This window comes from Coregonus clupeaformis, chromosome 13 (genome assembly GCF_020615455.1).
Source record: "Coregonus clupeaformis isolate EN_2021a chromosome 13, ASM2061545v1, whole genome shotgun sequence".
Lineage (NCBI taxonomy): Eukaryota > Metazoa > Chordata > Actinopteri > Salmoniformes > Salmonidae > Coregonus > Coregonus clupeaformis.
In genome coordinates, this window is record NC_059204.1 from 35,474,882 (window position 1) to 35,495,203 (window position 20,322).

At 43.1% G+C, this 20,322-nt stretch overlaps 1 pseudogene; it reads left to right on the forward strand.

The window, feature by feature from the left end:
- Positions 1 to 997: 997 nt before the first annotated feature.
- LOC121578987 lies at positions 998 to 20,161 on the forward strand (annotated as a pseudogene).
- The last annotated feature ends 161 nt before the right edge of the window (positions 20,162 to 20,322 follow it).

Below are 20,322 nucleotides of genomic sequence, written 5' to 3' on the forward strand. Positions count from 1 at the left end.
GAACACTAATCCACACTGCATAAGGAAGGAACGGCATCTTCCCAGCTCCCCCTCATATTTATCCGGCGTCGGAACCTTGGGCTCACGGATGGACACAGCTTCAGAAGCGGCAGGCGAGATGGGTGAAACCGGTAGTGGATCCTCCACCGGACACTTACGTTGGTTCTGGACCTCCGCCAGACCGGTAGAAAGGTTCCGAACTGACAACGCGATCTCCTGTAGTACCGTGCTATGATGGCCCAACATCTTCTCCTGCTGGGTAATAGCATGGCGAACGGAGTCCAGGTCCGCTGGGTTCATTACTGGCCGGATCGTTCTGTCACGGTTTACTATGCCAGAACCCAGAAGCAGACAAGGACAAGGTACGTTGAGAGAAAGGTGAGTGTTTATTTAGTAGATTCCGAGTGAGGCTGAATAATCCAGGGAACAGAGCGGGTGGCGTGGATGGGTTGTTGAGGGTGCAGTGGTTGGTCCGGTACTGGCTCGGCAGCCGCCGACCATCAGGCAGAGGTTGGGTGAAGGTTCCGGGTGAGAGACTGCAGACAGAACAAAAACGGAGGTCAGTACACAGCAAGTAACAAGGTGCAAAACAACAAAACTAACTAAGGGCTCAGAGGCTGACACGCTGACAAACATACTGTTCATAGCTAACGATCCGGCAGGAACTGGATGTTCGGCCAGAGCCTAAGAAGGGTGATGATCAGGACCAGGTGTGCAGATTGCTGATGGGATGCAGGTGCGGAAAACCAGAGCGCTCCCCGGAGCGTTCCCGAACCCTCGGGAAACTGGAGATTACGAACAGGAAAAACTAGTCACCAGACAGGACCCGACTCAGACAGCCGGGATCGTTACACTTGTATATTATCAATGGTTTATATTCTATTTTACATGCTCAAGTAAGTCTATATTTGCTTTGCACGTAGACATAGCCCTTGTCAATGTAAATTATCCATCCATAACCATGTTAAAAAATTTACTCCAATTTTTCTCTCATCTAATGCAGAGTGAAGACTCAGAGGAGGATGACCTGTGTGCTATCAGTGACCGCTGGGCTTTCCAGCGAGAGAGTAAGACGTGGTCACGACTGCGTACCCTTTCCACGCATATCTCCCCTAGCGTGGAGGTCCTCTCCTCCACCACCCTGCTCCCCATGAGGGCCTCAGCCAGTAGCAAAAGCATCTTGAGTGACTTCAGTAACCTGGAGGTCACCTCCACCCACAGCAGCAGCAGCCTGAGTGTGGAGAGTGCCAGAGGAACCACGTCCAGCAGGGGAACCCCCTCCAGTCAGGTCACCAGCACGGCAGAGCCCTACACCCTCACCTCCCACCATGATTCCCATGGCTCCCACTCTCCCAACGGATCCACCCTGAGCAGTGAGGACCAACCTGCTTTTCCCAAAGACCTGGTCACTGTTCCTGTCAGCAGAGAGAAGACCAAGAGGTGTTCCAATACCTTCCTGAGGAGAATGGAGTCGTTCAAGAGAAAAGATAAAGAGAGGGAAGCGACAGATGGCCAAGTTGTGACCAATCAGCTGCAGCTCCCTCTAACCCCTGGCAGTTTGCATTGCACTTCCAATGAAAGTCTACCTGGTTTAAAAAAGAACACTACAGAAAATAGCAGTGTAAATTACAGCAGAAAGGCCCATACGATCTGTCGGAGTACAGCCCGTAGGTCCCCAGTTAAGGTGAAGAACAGTTGGCTCTATCTAGAGGACTATGAGATGGGCGGGTGGAAGGGGGCTAAACAGGTTAGTCAGAAGAGTGGCTATAGAAATGGACTAGATTGTCTGGTTCATCTGCCAATGGACCACAAGCCAGGCACGTTCCCCAAATCCCTATCCATCGAGAGCCTGTGCACTTCTTCCACCTTTCACGAGCTGGGTAGATGGCAGATGGAGGACGTCAACCTTTCCCTGGGCAGCAGTCAGGAGTCCCAGGACTTCACCATGTTTCCTAGAAGAAGGAACTTGTGTTCCTCCATGGGGAGCATCTATGAAAATATGCCTGAGGCTAGTAGCAGTTCAGACGAATTGAGAGAAAAGGTCTTTGAGCATCTGGATGATATCCTTCAACATGTCCATGGCCTTCAGCAGAATATAGACCAGTGGTCCAAGAGGGTGTGTCAGGAGCTCAATGACGGGCATGAGGAGGTGGACACTGACGAGACCAGAGAAACAACATGCTCCTCCAGCCTCCATTTTGAGGACCAGTCTATGTCAGATGTAGGCATGACAGCCAGTGACTACGACAGCACAGGAAACTCCTTGAATGAAGTGGAGGATGTTGAGATGAGAGAAAGGAGGGACTCAGGAGTGGGCGCTTCCTTAACCAGGCCAAGCAGGTAAACATACACTCAGCTGCCAGTTTATTAGGTACACCCATCTAGTACCAGGTCGGACCCTCCTTTGCCTCCAGAACAGCCTGAATTCTTCAGGGCATGGAAACGTTGCTCAATTGGTATCAAGGGACCTAACGTTTACACCACTGCCACCAGCCTGTATCATTGACACCAGGCAGGATGGGGCCATGGACTCATGCTACTTACGGCAAATCCTGACTCAAATGAAATAAAATTGTATTTGTCACATGCTTCGTAAACAACAGGTGTAGACTAAATGTTTACTTACGGGCCTTCCCAACAATGCATAGAGATAGTAGAAAATGTTTTTAAAATAGAAAAATAATAACAAGGAATAAATACACAATTAGTAACGATAACTTGGCTATATACACGGGGTACCAGTACCGAGTTGATGTGCAGGGGTACAAGGTAATTGAGGTAGATATGTACATATAGGTAGGTATAAAGTGACTAGGCAATGGGATAGATAATAAACAGTAATAGCAGTGTATGTGATGAGTCAAAAGAGATTAGTCCAAAAAGGGTCAATGCAGATATTCTGAGTAGCTATTGGTTAACTATTTAACTAACTATTTAGCAGTCTTATAGCTTGGGGGTAGAAGCTGTTCAGGGTCCTGTTGGTTCCAGACTTGGTGCATCAGTACCGCTTGCTGTGCAGTAGCAGAGAGAACAGTCTATGACTTGGGTGGCTGGAGTATTTACAATTTTTTAGGGCCTTCCTCAGACACTGCCTGGTATAGAGGTCCTGGATGGCAGGGAGTTCGGCCCCAGTGATGTACTGGGCCGTACGCACTACCCTCTGTAGCGCCTTGCGGTCGGATGCCAAACAGTTGCCATACCAAGCGGTAATGCAGCCAGTCAGGATGCTCTCAATGGTGCAACTTTTTGAGGATCTGAGGGCCCATGTCCCGTGTAGCTCAGTTGGTAGAGCATGGCGCTTGCAACGCCAGGGTTGTGGGTTCGTTTCCCACGGGGGACCAGTATGAAAAAATTGATGCACTCACTAACTGTAAGTAGCTCTGGATAAGAGCGTCTGCTAAATGAATAAAATGTAATGTCTAATCTTTTCAGCCTCCTGAGGGGGAAGAGGCGTTGTCGTGTCCTATTCACGACTGTGTTGATATGTGGACCATGATAGTTCCTTAGTGATGTGGACACCGAGGAACTTGAAGCTCTCTACCTGTTCCATAATAGCCCCGTTGATGTGGATGGGGGCATGCTCGGCACAATATTCCCTCTAAGCTGTCCCCCATGACTGCTGCGCAGAATAAATATCAGCCTGCGCAGACAAGCACGAGATTGAACTTCACTCAACTTTCTAGAGTTTTTCCCTTTAGTTAACACTATCAACTTTTCCCTTTACTGTGTGGATTGTGATTGAATCAACGCAATATTAGCCACGTTCAATGGAACATACCGAAACAAAACTAACTATGCAAGACTTAGCATATAAAACTAACTATTCAAGAGATTTTGTTGTAGGCAGAACGCATCGGACGCATGACTCTGCCCGTACTCTATAACGACCTGTGCGGCATAACCAATCAGAGCTGCAGTAGACCTATATACAAATAGACCATTCTCATATATGGATCTGTGCCATTCACTTTGAACTGGACTGGTGTTTACAGCATGAGCGGTCATGATGTGCTTGTTTTGAGATCAAAATGAGAGCTGCATGTAGCCAGGTGTGCATATTTGTTAATATCCTTTGCTAGTTAGTGAGTAATTAGGCCAGTTATAGATCATATGCAGTCAGCAATGGGGGAGTGATTTCTTCCTACAAGAGCACAAACGTGTACATTTTCAGATAAAATAACTTTTTTTTGTCTTAAAGGGGCAGTGTTGTATTTTGAGACAGGCTTGAATAAGCTAAGTAGTCAATAGGCAGAGGGTAGCATAATTTGTCTGATTCTCTGTAATAATGGTATGGGAATAATAATGCATTACATTTTTTAAAGTGGTTTCTTGCATCAAACAACACAACACATTTTCAGTCACGTCCTTGTCTGAAGTGGATAAACAGGTTAATGTCAAGCCTGCACGTTTTTTTCAAAAGTCTCATGGAATGTAGGCCTACATTAAACACCACACATTGGCTGCTACTGTAGGCTGAATGATTTCCCTACATAACATAGGCACAGCAGATCCCCTTATTGTATGGGACACTTTTAAATGTGCCTTTTAGAGGCCATGCAATTCAATACTCATCTTTAAAACAATAACAATTTAGGTCAAAAGAGTTTATCCTAAAAAAGGAAATAGAGGAACTAACAGTACAGATCGATAGCAATAACAACTGTAACATGGAGGCACAGAATAATTTAGAGGAAAAACAAAAAGAAATGGAGGAACTTATTCAAGAAAGATCAAGTGTAATATATTTTAAAAAATAAAGCCAACTGGATGAAATATGTGAAAAAATGCACCAAATTATTTTTCTTTATCTTCAACATAGAAATGCTACCAAAAAGAAGTTACAGAAACTTGTTACAAATAACGGAGTCATCCATGATTCACCAAACAATATTTTGAAAGAAGAAGGAAAGTACTTCAGTCTCCTCCATTTCCACTATCAGAAGTTAATTGTAAGGATTGTTCTTCTATTAACAATGTAAAATTAACAGCTATAGAGAAAGAGTCATGTGAAGGCCTAATTTACAGAGGAGGAACTTCTAGATGCAATTAAAGCCTTCAATTAAAGCCTTCAATATATTTAAAGATGCAATTAAAGCCTTCAATATTTTACGATGTACTCAAAGTTCGTTATTAACATGTTTTAACCACTCCTATAAAAATGCTAGACTATCAGACACTCAGCAAGAAGGTCTCATTTCATTATTACTGAAACATGACCCAGGTGGTAAATATAAAGATCCAGTCCACCTAAAAAATTGGAGACCCCTTACACTTCAGTGTTGTGATGCCAAAATCCTAGCAAAATGCATAGCGCATAGAATTAAAAGGTATTGTCAGATATTATTCATCCTAATAAGACAGATTTTTTACATGGACGGTACATTGGAGATAATATAAGACAAGTACTGGAAACAATAGAATACTATGAAAAATCTGGGAAACCAGGCCTGGTATTCATAGTTGACTTTGAAAAGGCCTTTGTTAAAGTACGACTGGAATTTATATATAAATGCCTGGACTATTTTAATTTAGGAGAATCTCTTATACAATGGGTTTAAGTTATGTACAGTAACCCCAGGTGTAAAATAGTAAATAATGGCTACTTCTCAGAAAGTATTAAATTGACAAGAGGAGTAAAACAAGGTTGCCCACTATCGGCATATCTATTTAATATGGCCATCGAAATGTTAACTATTAAAATTAGATCCAACATTAATATCAAGGGGCTAGAAATCCAGGGCTTAAAAACAAAGGTGTCATTGTACACTGACGATTCATGTTTTCTTTTAAATCCACGATTTGGATCCCTGCACAGCCTCATAGAGGATCTAGATTATTTTTCTAACCTCTCAGGATTAAAACAGAATTATGATAAGTGCACCATATTACATATTGGATATCTAAAAAATACACAATTTACATGAACGTGTAGTTCACCAATAAAATGGCCCGACGGTGAAGTGGACATACTCGGTATTCATATTCCGAAAGAAAGAAATTATCTCACTACAATACATTTTAATAGAAAGTTAGCCAAATTAGATAAGATTTTGCTACCATGGAAAGGACAACACTTGTCTAGTTCTGGAAAAATCACCCTGGTTAATTCATTAGTCATATTCCAGTTTACCCACAGTACCAGTCAAAAGTTTGGACACACCTACTCATTCCAGGGTTTTTCGTTATTTTGAATATTTTCTACATTGTAGAATAATAGTGAAGCCATCAAAACAATGAAATAACACATATGGAATCATGTAGTAATCAAAAAAGTGTTCAACAAATCAAAATCTATTTTATATTTGAGATTCTTCAAAGTAGCCACCCTTTTCCTTGATGACAGCTTTATACACTCTGTGGATCTGTTGGGGCGGTATGCGAATTGGAGTGGATCCAGGGTGTCTGGGAGAATGGTGTTGATGTGAGCCATGACCAGCCTTTCAAAGCTTTCATGGCTACAGTCATTTAGAAAGATTACCTGTCTTGGTCCTATAGTGATACTTTGCCTGTTTGATGGTTTGCTGGAGGGTGTAGCGGGATTTATTTTGCCCTCAGAACAGCCTCAATCATTGGGACAAGGACTCTACAAGGTGTTGAAAGCGTTCCGCAGGGATTCTGGCCCATGTTGACTCCAATACTTCCCACAGTTGTTCCAAGTTGGGTGGTGGACCATTCTTGATACACATGGGAAACTGTTGAGCGTGAAAAAGCCAGCAGCGTTGCAGTTCTTGACACAAACCAGTGCGCCTGGCACCTACTACCATATCCTCTCTCCGACATAGTCTCGCCAGGTATCCCGCACGCCGGCCTCTATGGCGCCATCTCCTCCTTCGAGTGTCGGGGATTTGGGCCTGGTCCGCGATAATCAATATGTCTTTCAACCGACTCATTGAAATAGAAGTCCTCATCCAAATGGAGGTTAGTGATAGCTGTTCTGAAGTCCAGAAGCTCTTTTTGGTCATAGGAAATTATGGCGGAAACATTATGTACAAAAAAAGTTAAGATAAGCGCAAGAAAATACACAAAATTGCACAATTGGTCAGGAGCCTGTAAAACGGCCGTCATTCCCTCCGGTGCCATCAGCATAGTGCAACAGGAACCGGGAATCGTCGGACCAGGCAATGTTTTTCAACTCCTCAATTGCCCAGTGTTGGTGATTGCATGCCCACTGGAGCCGCTCCGTGACCAGGACCGACGAGTTGTGCGTTCCGAGATGTAGTTCTGCACACCACTGTTGTACTGCCTGTTTGTGGCCCGCCTGTTAGCTTGCACGATTCTTGCCATTCTCCTTCGACCTCTCATCAACGAGCTGCTTTCGCCCACTGGACTGCTGCTGAATGTTTTTTATTTGTAGCCCCATTCTCGGTAAAACCTAGACACTGTCATGCGTGAAAAGCCCAGGAGGACGGCCGTTTCTGAGATACTGGAACCGGCGTGCTTGGCACCGATGATCATACCACATTCAAAGTCGCTTAGGTCACTCGTTTTGCACATTCTAACGTTCAATTGAACAGTAACTGAATGCCTCGATGCCTGTCTGCCTGCTTTATATAGCATGCCATGGCCACGTGACTCACTGTCTGTAGGAGCTAACCATTTTCGTGAACAGGGTGGTGTACCTAATAAACTGGTCACCGAGTGTACATTGTTATACACATTATTTTATAAACATGAAGATGATAACATGTTCAGGTTCATCCATATTTTTACAAATGTTTAAATAGCTCTTGAAGTTTAGACAGAGTATAATAGTAAAGACACATGAATTAATCAATTTAATCGTCTCTAGGAAATACCACAAATGGACACTTATAGAATTCTCTATCGATCAACATTCACCTTTATTTCCATTGCATTTCCCCTCTCTCTAGGAAGCTACGGTGGCATAGTTTCCAGAACTCTCACAGGCCGAGCCTGACTTCAGCCTCCCAGGAGATTAACCGCCAGTCAGCCGCTCAGCTCAACCTGCTGCAGATGTTCTCTCTGCTCCGGCTCACTGCTATCATGGAGAAGTACTGCGAACCCAACAAACATGGCTGGAGCTGGTGAGTGCAGGGCCCTTGGAAACTGGAGAGTGGAGACTGAAATGGAGATGAAGGCCTATATGTAGGGAAGTGCACTATATGCACTCTATTATACTGTCCTTTTGAAATGCAATTGTCCAGGGAATGAAAGGTTAATTTCAAGAGATTCAAGTATTGCTTTTTTGTGGTCAGGATACTGCTTTTTAAAGTGAATTGTATTGTATATGGCAAGGCCTTTGATCTACATTTGTGCAGCTAATGTATTGTAGTATAAAAGGAAAATCGGCTTTTCATAAAGCAGGCTGTTAAAAAGTTTGATTTGTACAATTTCACAATCGTCTCTCATTCAGGCTCTCATTTCCTATTCAGATGATTCATGCTTCGCCAAAATAAATCACATTTTCCAACATAAAGAAACTATTATCTTTGCAGTGGCCATTTTAGGACACACTCAGTTGTCAGCAATGAATTAGCGTGTTTTAATCTCCATCCTAAAAGGTTCCAACTTTAATTTATCTTGCATCATAAGCCATGTGCTCTCACACAATTAGGCTTCATCCCTCAGTTGAAAAAGTATTATGTGAATATTCATCAGATGAAATGGAAACCGTTAGACCAAACAGTTTTCATTCAAAAAAAGACATCAGATGTCCAGGGAAAATATATAATGTTACCTGTGGTCAGGATTGTGCACAGATAGTCTACCTGTGCCTGAGCACCTGCCCTTTGACCTCACACTTGCCGTTTTGGGAGGGGATATGTTTTTTGTCGTTGTTGTTCTGAACCCACTGCCCGCAAGTCGTCGTTACTCATCAAGTTCGCCACCCCCCGCACATACAGTGCCTTCGGAAAGTACCCCTTGACTTTTTCCACATTTTGTTACATTACAGCCTTATTCTAAAATTGATTAAATAAAATCAATTCCTCAGCAATCTACACACAATACCCCATAATTACAAAGCAAAAACAGGTTTTTAGAAATTTTTGCAAATGTATAAAAAATAAAAAACAGATACCTTATTTACAGAAGTATTCAGACCCTTTGCTATGAGACTCGAAATTGAGCTCAGGTGCATCCTGTTTCCATTTATCATCCTTGAGATGTTTCTACATCTTGATTGGAGTCCACCTGTGGTAAATTCAATTGATTGGACATGATTTGGAAAGGCACACACCTGTCTATATAAGGTCCCACAGTTCACAATGCATGTCAGAGCAAAAACCAAGCCATGAGGTTGAAGGAATTGTCCGTAGAGTGCCGAAACAGGATTGTGTCGAGGCACAGATCTGGGGAAGGGTACCAAAAATTGTCTGCAGCATTGAAGGTCCCCAAGAACACAGTGGCCTCCGTCATTCTTTAATGGAAGAAGTTTGGAACCACCAAGACTCTTCCTAGAGCAGGCCACCCGGCCAAACTGAGCAATCTGGGGAGAAGGGCCTTGGTCAGGGAGGTGACCAAGAACCCGATGGTCACTCTGACAGAGCTCTAGAGTTCCTCTGTCGAGATGGGAGAACCTTCCGGAAGGACAACCAATTCTGCAGCACTCCACCAATCAGGCCTTTATGGTAGAGTGGCTAGATGGAAGCCACTCCTCAGTAAAAGGCACATGACAGCCCGCTTGGAGTTTGCCAAAAGGCACCTAAAGACTCTCAGACAATGAGAACAAGATTCTCTGGTCTGATGAAACCAAGATCGAACTCTTTGGCCTGAATACCAAGCGTCACGTCTGGAGGAAACCTGGCACCATCCCTACAGTGAAGCATGGTGGCAGCATCATGCTGTGGGGATGTTTTTCAGCGGCAGAGACTGGGAGACTAGTCAGGATCGAGGCAAAGATGAACGGCGCAAAGTACAGAGAGATCCTTGATGAAAACTTGCTCCAGAGCCCTCAGGACCTCAGACTGGGCCGAAGGTTCACCTTCCAACAGGACAGCAACCTTCGGGACAAGTCTCTGAATGTCCTTGAGTGGCCCAGCCAGAGCCTGGACTTGAACCCGATCGAACATCTCTGGAGAGACCTGAAAATAGCTGTGCAGCGATGCTCCACATCCAACCTGAAAGAGCTTGAGAGGATCTGCAGAGAAGAATGGGAGAAACTCCCCAAATACAGGTGTGCCAAGCTTGTAGCGTCATACCCAAGAAGACTCGAGGCTGTAATCGCTGCCAAAGGTGCTTCAACAAAGTACTGAGTAAAGGGTCTGAATACTTATGTAAATGTATTATTTCCATCTTTATTCTTTTTTTGCAACAATTTATAAAAAACAGTTTTTCCTTTGTCATTATGGGGTATTGTGTGTAGATTGATGAGGGGAAAAAACTATTTAATCAATTTTAGAATAAGGCTGTAACGTAACAAAATGTGGAAAAAGTCAAGGGGTCTGAATACTTTCCGAATGCACCATACATGTCTTGAAATGCGTGAGTGTATGTAGCAAGCTACCTATTTTAAATATCAACAGTACTGCCGCTGCTGCAGCATAACATTTGATTAACACTTGATAGCCCACCCTTTTCGGCCGATGTCAATCATGTCTTTAGGAGGCAACTAGCTTGCTTACAATTTGTGATGAGTGAGTGTGTTGTTGCAGAAATAAATAGGCGTATGAAAAAAAAAATACATTGCTACAGAGTCTGTTATGAATTTAGAGATATGAATTATTACATATATTTCAGCTAACAACCTATATGCTGATATCTACATGAAAAGATTGAATCTAATCACCCTTTTCCTCCGTTTTGGCAGGTAAATTCCTAAGTTTATGAAAAGAAGTAAGGTCCCTGACTACAGGGACAAGCAGGTTTTTGGTGTCCCGCCAATCATCAATGTCCAAAGGAGTGGGCAACCCCTACCCCAGAGCATTCAGCAGGCCATGCGCTACCTCCGCAGCCAATGTCTGGAAAAGGTACTGTCACTCTCATCCCCTCAAAGTGATAATGTGTTCCCTCATGCTACAGTGTGTGTATAACCTTATAACTTTAGTGTGTGTTCCACTCTAGATATGTAATGTTATTTCCATTGTAGTGAGATTTCATGTGCTTGGTGATACATTATATATGATAATGCGTTGAAGTGTATGAATTATGCTAATACACCAATGACATTAACAACAGTTTTTCACTCCTTTTCCTGTCAAGGTTGGCATTTTCCGTAAGTCTGGGGTGAAGTCTAGGATCCAAACTCTGCGGAAGCTGAATGAAAATTCTCCAGACAATGTGAGCTACCAGGGCCAATCAGCCTATGATGTGGCCGACCTGCTGAAACAGTATTTCAGAGACCTGAACCCGTCCTCACCACCAAGCTCACTGAAACCTTCCTGCAGATCTACCAGTGTGAGTCAGTAGCTCTAAGTCAGGGAGGGCAACTGGCGGCCTGCGGGTGACCCCCCCATTTTGTCGGCCCATGGATCAATTTCCAAAAACGGGCCCCCCTACTACCCCAAAAAAACGTTACTGTTCAGAGTTAGAATAGTAGAATAAACAAGGTGCAATTTTGAAATGTAGTTGTGCATCAGCAGTTTTTCTCTTGTTATGTCAGTCACTGAAAGTCACTGCAGCCCCTCATGAGGAGTTTTTTACACTGACGGGCCCATACCTGCTCTAAGTGCTCCCCACCCACCCACTCAGGAAAGCTCTGAACTCCTGTGTCTACTTCAGATTACCCCTCAGCACATAATTATCAGATTTAAATAATTGACTAGATCAGGGTTCTTCTCAGAGGAGACTATCTAGTCACTAGATAGTCTCCTCTGAGAAGTCGATCAGCTTATTGAGAGGCATAATAATGATACAGTACTCTATGATGTCCCCCAGCTAGGACTTACAGCTACAGTTAGGATTTATGGAGGTTTTACAAACATGGCATTAAGCCATCGTCTAGATTTGATGTCTGGTTATAATCTATATGGAATGTCTACTGCTATAATTACCAGGTGCATTCAGATGTCATCAGTTTTTTCATCATTATCATGCTAAGATCTTAAAACCAACATAACAATTGACGTTCAGACACCAGCTTTGGTCTGTGTTCTAGGTCAAATTACCATCTTACACATCAGAACATCAGAGATTCCAAAGATGGTGATGTATCTGTCATGTGTATTTCCCAGGTGTCCCTAAGGACATGCGTCTTCAGGCAGCCCAGGCTGCAGTCATCCTGCTGCCTGACGAGAACCGGGAGGTCCTGCAGACCCTGCTCTTCTTCCTCAGTGACATCGCCTCTGCTGAGGAGAACCAGATGACAGCTGGGAACCTGGCCGTGTGCCTGGCCCCCTCCATCCTGCACCTCAACGTCTCCAAGAAGGAGGGCACCTCCCCTAGGTATGTACTGGTATGCGTGTGTCTGCACACAGTGGCTTGCGAAAGTATTCACCCCCCTGGGCATTTTTCCGATTTTGTTGCCTTACAACCTGGAATTAAAATGTATCATTTAATTTACACAACATGCCTACCACTGTCACGACTTCCGCCGAGGCTGCCTCCCCTCCTTGTTCGGGCAGGCTTCGGCGTTCGTCGTCACCGGCTTACTAGCCACTGCCGCTCCATTATTCATCATTCCATTTGTCTTGTCTTGTCAATCACACACACCTGGTTCTTATCCCCTCATTAGTCCGTGTATAAGTGTTCCCTCTGCCCCCCTTGTCCTTGTGGGTGATTGTTTATTTGTGAGAGTAGTGTAGCTCGGTGGAGCTACTTGTACCTTGTTATTGCCAGGGTAGATATTTCCCCTGTGCCTGTTATTGTTGGAGCTACCGTTACCTTGTATTGCCAGGGTAGATATTTCCCATGTGCCTGTTTTGTTTGTCGCTATCCAGCGCTATGTGTGTACGACGGAATAAACTCTGCATTCAGTGATTACCCTCCTGCGCCTGACTCCTTCTATCACACTCATCACAACCACTTTGAAGATGCAAAATAAATTAATAAAAAACAAACAAGAAATAAGAAAAAAAAACAGAAAACTTGAGCGTGCATAACTATTCACCCCACCAAAGTCAATACTTTGTAGAGCCAACTTTTGCAGCAATTACAGCTGCAAGTCTCTTGGGGTATGTCTCTATAAGCTTGGCACATCTAGCCACTGGGATTTTTGCCCATTCTTCAAAGCAAAACTGCTCCAGCTCCTTCAAATTGGATGTGTTCCGCTGGTGTACAGCAATCTTTAAGTCATACCACAGATTCTCAATTTGATTGAGGTCTGGGCTTTGACTAGGCCATTCCAAGACATTTAAATGTTTCCCCTTAAACCACTCGAGTGTTGCTTTAGCAGTATGCTTAGGGTCATTGTCCTGCTGGAAGGTGAACCTCCGTCCCAGTCTCAAATCTCTGGAAGACTGAAACAGGTTTCCCTCAATAATTTCCCTGTATTTAGCGCCATCCATCATTCCTTCAATTCTGCCCATTTTCCCAGTCCCTGCCAATGAAAAACATCCCCACAGCATGATGCTGCCACCACCATGCTTCACTGTGGGGATGGTGTTCTCGGGGTGATGACAGGTGTTGGGTTTGCGCCAGACATAGCGTTTTCCTTGATGGCCAAAGATCTCAATTTTAGTCTCATCTGACCAGAGTACCTTCTTCCATATGTTTGGGGAGTCTCCCACATGCCTTTTGGCGAACACCAAACGTGTTTGCTTATTTTTTTCTTTAAGCAATGGCTTTTTTCTGGCCACTCTTCCGTAAAGCCCAGCTCTGTGGAGTGTATTGCTTAAAGTGGTCCTATGGACAGATACTCCAATCTCCGCTGTGGATCTTTGCAGCTCCTTCAGGGTCATCTTTGGTTTCTTTGTTGCCTCTCTGATTAATGCCCTCCTTGCCTGGTCCATGAGTTTTGGTGGGCGGCCCTCTCTTGGCAGGTTTGTTGTGGTGCCATATTCTTTCCATTTTTTAATAATGGATTTAATGGTGCTCCGTGGGATGTTCAAAGTTTCGGATATTTTTTATAACCCAACCCTGATCTGTACTTCTCCACAACTTTGTCCCTGACCTGTTTGGAGAGCTCCTTGGTCTTCATGGTGCCGCTTGCTTGGTGGTGCCCCTTGCTTAGTGGTGTTGCAGACTCTGGGGCCTTTCAGAACAGGTGTATATATACTGAGATCATGTGACACTTAGATTGCACACAGGTGGACATTATTTAACTAATTATGTGACTTCTGAAGGTAATTGGTTGCACCAGATCTTATTTAGGGGCTTCATAGCAAAGGGGGTGAATACATATGCACGCACCACTTTTCTGTTATTTTTTTTTTAAAATAATTTGAAACAAGTTGTTTTTTTAATTTCACTTCACCGATTTGGACTATTTTGTGTATGTCCATTACAAGAAATCTAAATAAAAATCCATTTAAATTACAGGTTGTAATGCAACAAAATAGGAAAAAAAACGCCAAGGGGGGTGAATACTTTTGCAAGGCACTGTATGTGTGTATCATGGCATGTATTGATTTGTTTTGGCGTGTGCTGCATGGCACTTAATGCCTTAATGCCTTTGCAGCTGGATCATTTGTAATCAGTGTTTTTAAATGACGCCCAGAGCTCCCTCTGGTGTATTCTCTTGCACTTCTACATCCATCACAATTAGGGAACATGAGTGCTTTAGTGGTCCTCTGTAGCTCAATTGGTAGAGCATGGCGCTTGTAACGCCAGGGTAGTGGGTTCGATCCCCGGGACCACCCATTCGTAAAAATGTATGCACACATGACTGTAAGTTGCTTTGGATAAAAGCGTCTGCTAAATGGCATATTATATTATATTATATTATAGTGGCTGTGCTCTACCCATCCTCATTGATGTGTCAAGTCAACATTTTGTACAAACAAAACTACCTAGGACTAACAGTGTTGTACCAGTTGTTTTCCTATTGGCTAAATAAATGCACTAAAATTCTGCTTATTAACATCCTCATGGATGTGTCATGTCAAAATGGAGCCCAAACAAAACTACAGAGGTTGGACAGTGTTGGACCATTTGTTTTCCTCTTGACTATTTCCTCATCAAAATGCTGCATATTGACAACATTGTACTGTTGTTGAACTCAAAGCTCAGAGGATGATTGTGATGTGTGTTGACTGTGTTCCATCTTTCTGGCAGATTAATCCACCGAAAGGGGGCAGAGGGAAAACCGGACCACAAGGACCTGAGTGAGAACATGGCTGCCAGTCAAGGGCTCAGCCACATGATTGTGGAGTGCAAGAAATTATTCCAGGTATTATACAGAATACATCTACAGTCCTTGAAGTATATGATCTCTGTTCTGAATAGCATGATCCTTCAGGACAATCAGTCTCTAACAAAACACCATCCAGATGCATTGACTAATGTTGAAACAATGTGAGTCATTTAAAGAATGGTTTATTTTTAAGAAAGCATTTATTTTAGAATGACTGAAATAAACATATTTTCACAGTGTACCGTACATAGAATAAATGTGATGTCGGAAATTAACTTGATGTACTTTCAGAGGAATTCAGTAGGCTACACTATACGTACATGACAACCGCTATATACATCTCTGTAATTCATTTTTAAAATAACCCAGTTGCCCTCTTATTTGGTGTGACAGATCCTCCATGAGATGATGTTGCAGTCGCAGAACTCCTACGTCGCAGCAGACGCCCAGCCACTCCCTCTCCACGGCCTGGGACTGAACATGATGGGCGAGCCTGTGGATTACAGAGCCTACCTGGAGGAGAACATCCAGGCTGTACTGAGGGAGGCCATAGAGAAGAGCAAAGGATGGCACAGTGCCCCAGGCCCAGAGAACACAGAGCTGACCTACAAGAAGGTACGGCTCAGTGACTCTGCTGCATGCTGATACTAATGCTGTCTGTTCTCATACAAGAGCAGAATTTACTGCTCAATCATTCTAATATTAGTTTTGCCTGCAGGCAGAAGCGCCTCTAGCCTTTTGAGGGCCCTAAGCGAGATTTGGTAGGGGTGTTAAAGTTAATTTCCTGCAATTCTATGCATTTTGCCACGGGGTGTAGAGAACATTTTGAAGTTTATAAACTAATTGCATGCAATTCTACTAATTTTGCCATGGGCGGAGAGAACATTTTGCAGTTTCAAAGGTAATGTCCTGCAATTCTACACATTTTGCCATGTCTTATACCATGTTCATAAGATATCTGAGTGAGAGTGACTAACAAAATCAATGGGGGCCCCCTGGAGGTCAGGGCTCCTGGGCACATGCCCTGCGTGCCCGGTCGGGAATTTGGTGATGTTTACTACAAGGTTTAGATAGCTGACTAGACTACCTTAGCAATCCCCCTAAATTTGAGCTGACATGGGCTAACTGAGTGACTGTCAGTGACTGACATGACGAGTAGAAAACTGCTGATGCACTACCACATTTCGAAATTGCACCTTGTGTATTCTACTTTCTAACTCTTAACAGTAAGTTGCTTGCACCCGCCCGCCCGACTAGAATCACTACTCTCGGCGGGTCTGACTTAGAATATGTGGACAACTACAAATACCTAGGTGTCTGGTTAGATCGGAAACTCTCCTTCCAGACTCACATTAAGCATCTCCAATCCAAAGTTAAATCTAGAATCGGCTTCCTATTTCGCAACAAAGCCTCCTTCACTCATGCTGCTAAACATGCCCTCGTAAAACTGACTATCCTACCGATCCTTGACTTCGGCGATGTAATTTACAAAATAGCTTCCAACACTCTACTCAGCAAATTGGATGTAGTCTATCACGGTGCCATCCGTTTTGTCACGAAAGCCCCATATACTACCCACCATTGTGACCTGTACGCTCTCGTTGGCTGGCCCTCACTACATATTCGTCGCCAAACCCACTGGCTCCAGGTCATCTATAAATCACTTCTAGGCAAATCCCCGCCTTATCTTAGATCATTGGTCACCATAGCAACACCTACCTGTAGTATGCGTTCCAGCAGGTATATCTCACTGGTCATCCCCAAAGCCAACACCTCCTTTGGCCGCCATTCCTTCCAGTTCTCTGACTGGAACGAACTGCTAAAATTTCTGAAGCTGGAGACACTTATCTCCCTCACTAACTTTAAGCATCAGTTGTCAGAGCAGCTTACCGATCACTGCACCTGTAAACAGCCCATCTGTAATTAGCCCACCCAACTACCTCATCCCCATATTGTTATTTACATTGTTATTTATTTTCCTCATTTGCACCCCAGTATCTCTATTTGCACATCATCCTCTGCACATCTATCACTCCAGTATTAATACTAAATCTTAATTATTTTGCACTATGGCCTATTTATTGCCTTACCTCCATAACTTACTACATTTGCACACACTGTATATAGATTTTCTATTGTGTTATTGACTGTACATTTTGTTTATTCCATATGTAACTCTGTGTTGTTGTTGTTTTTATCACACTGCTTTGCTTTATCTTGGCCAGGTCGCAGTTGTAAATGAGAACTTGTTCTCAACTGGCTTACCTGGTTAAATAAAGGTTAAAAAAATGAACAACTTTCAAAAAAGTCCAGACCCTGACTGAGTTCCATCAAAAATAAAATAAAAAATATATAAAATATATATTGATGACTATTTTTCAATGTCACTTCCAACAAATATATACAATATTACATTTCTACATTTTTGGGGCTGGGGGCCCCCTAGCAATCACAGCAGCATGTTTGACAAAAAAAAATATTTTGAAGAGAAATTGAGCTTTGATTTTGCCCTACATTGTCACGACAGTGTGGCCTTCAATCATTGTATGACTGGAAAATGAATTTACCATTTGGCATAGCTTCTTTTGCTGTTGGAATGAAGTGAATCCTGTCCACTTTGAAGAGTGAAGGCATGTTAGCTAGCTTGTTAAAGCTACAGTATACTGTTCAGTCCTGAACCATAATATCACAATCTATTTGTTCTCTTCAGGTAGGGGATGGCCATCCCATTCGTCTTTGGAAAGTGACCACTGAGATAGAGGCCCCGCCCCAGACAGTGTTGCACAGAGTTCTGCGTGAGCGCCACCTGTGGGATGACGACCTGCTCCACAGCCGTGTAATCGAGGCTCTAGAGGACAACACAGAGGTGTATCACTATATGACAGACAGCATGGCACCTCATCCCCGCAGGGACTATGTAGTGCTGAGGTACGCATGGCGGACGAAATTAGCTGTTTGATAATTGTTTGTCTAGCCAGGTGCTGTATCCAAGGCCTGATTGGGAGACATGGACAGAAGGGCAGAGTGGCCAGAGGCCAATCATACTTATGTCTGCCCTTTGCTCAGGGGTAGTCAACATGTTGTTGATTCAGTAAGGTGAATTGTTAAATCTTCAGGCTGGTGATTGAAACCAAAGAAGACAGTAATGACCCTTGCTGTATTTTTCTCCTGATTAGGCGGTGGTGTAGAGACCTTCTTCAGGGCCTATGTCTGCTAGTGTCCTCCTCTGTGGACCATGACAACGTTCACCTGGAGGCGGGGCTACGGGCAGTGCTGCTCACCTCACGGGTCCTGATTGAGCCTTCTGGGATAGACCGGTCCAGGCTGACGCAGTACTGCAGAGCGGACCTCCGGTAGGAAACCAGCTATGCATTAATTTCCACTGGACACCATGTTTTTTATGATGATTTAAATGGCTAATTGATGCCTATGGACAACATGTTGACCTAGAGCTCATGCAATTAGTTGGCACCTTGCCATTTAAACATAGTCATAATTACCATGAAAATAATTGTGCAACATAGATTTGTTGTGTGAAAGATAATCTAAATGTGAATGCCATTGAAATGTATTTCTGAGGAGTGGGTGAACCTCCCTGCTATTGAAGTATGTAATTGGATCAGAATGTCTTATTTGACCTTGTGTTGTCATTTTTTCAGGGGACAATCACCTGAGTGGTACTGCAAAGTGTTTGGCCATCTCTGTGCAGTGGAAGTTGCTAGGATACGGGGCTCCTTCCCTGTGCTCTCAGCGAGAGAAACAGAGACAAAGCTTTGAGCTCTCAGATGGCCAGACAACCCACACGTGCTGCCTACGGCTCACAATGACTCAAATTTAGAGTGCCAATCTGTAGCATTATGTTACATCTGCCTGACAAACTCTCCACAGTGTCATCAACATGGGACTGTCAGGATGTGCTCTCAGATTGCACTGATGCCCCATTTGGAGCCACTGTGGAATTTGTAGCAATATTTACAAATCTAAACCAGTCTATGCATTAACTCACCCTAACATATTCAAAAGTACTCTGAAGTAAATAAAATACTTTATTTCTGTAAAATCCATCCTTGTGAAAGATTAGGTTAGATTAGGACAATTGTGTTGATAGCTTTACTTATGATACCTACATATCTGTTCCCATTTTAATGCTGCTGTGACAGGAGCAAGACTAAAGGCGAGGATGCTAAAATGCCATGGAATAACTCAGGAGATCTCTTTAGCAACCATTCCTGTTTGTTCTGTATGCTATGCAATTTCTTCATGATAAATTCACAGAGCTAATATATTTTACTATTTTTTTACACTGACAGGGGTCCTAAAATTGTTCATCAAATAGCTAAATGATCCATGGTATGACCATCTTAAAACAATTCCATATGACCCCCCTGTAAGTGTGTATCTACAGTATTATTGTATTTTATTGTGTCCCAGTAATCAGTGTTTTATTTATGTCTGTATGAATGAGTGTTTGTATGAGTCATATGAATGTGACTACCAGTATGTAGCTGACAATAAGTGCCTGTACAGAATCATATTTTTCTGTTGGGCAATATGTACAGGGATGCTGTTTTATTTGATCTAATCTTAATCTGAGTCATGCAATGGGTGGAAGTGCAATGATTGAATGCCTTTAACTTTTTTCAGTGTTTTCTTATGCCATGTGCATTACATACAGTACCTACACAAGTAACCAGTGCTCCTAACTGGAATTACTCCAATTGAATAATTTAAACAATTGTGGGGAAATAATAGCCATAAACACATTTCTGTGAACTACAGTGTATTTTTAACTTAATAATTTTTTGTAACATATAACAGGCTGTTGTACATTGAAGTAGTAGTAAATAACTTGCATTTTAGCCCACAACGTCTTTATCTAATTTGTCTCATCTATTACTCTTTACTCTCCATCTATTTGTATTATACTGCTCTGACTGTAAACAGGGTAGAAAATCAATAGACGTTGTGAAATGTGTATTCTCTCCCTAAATCCACCGGCCCTTTTTCACCACTATAATTTGTTTTGTTGTTTATTTTCTTGTCACAGTTGAGCTTGAGAAGCAAGCCGTATCATTGCATCCGAATGTGAAATTTACCAAATCTAACCAAATGTCACACCCTAAAACCCGAAA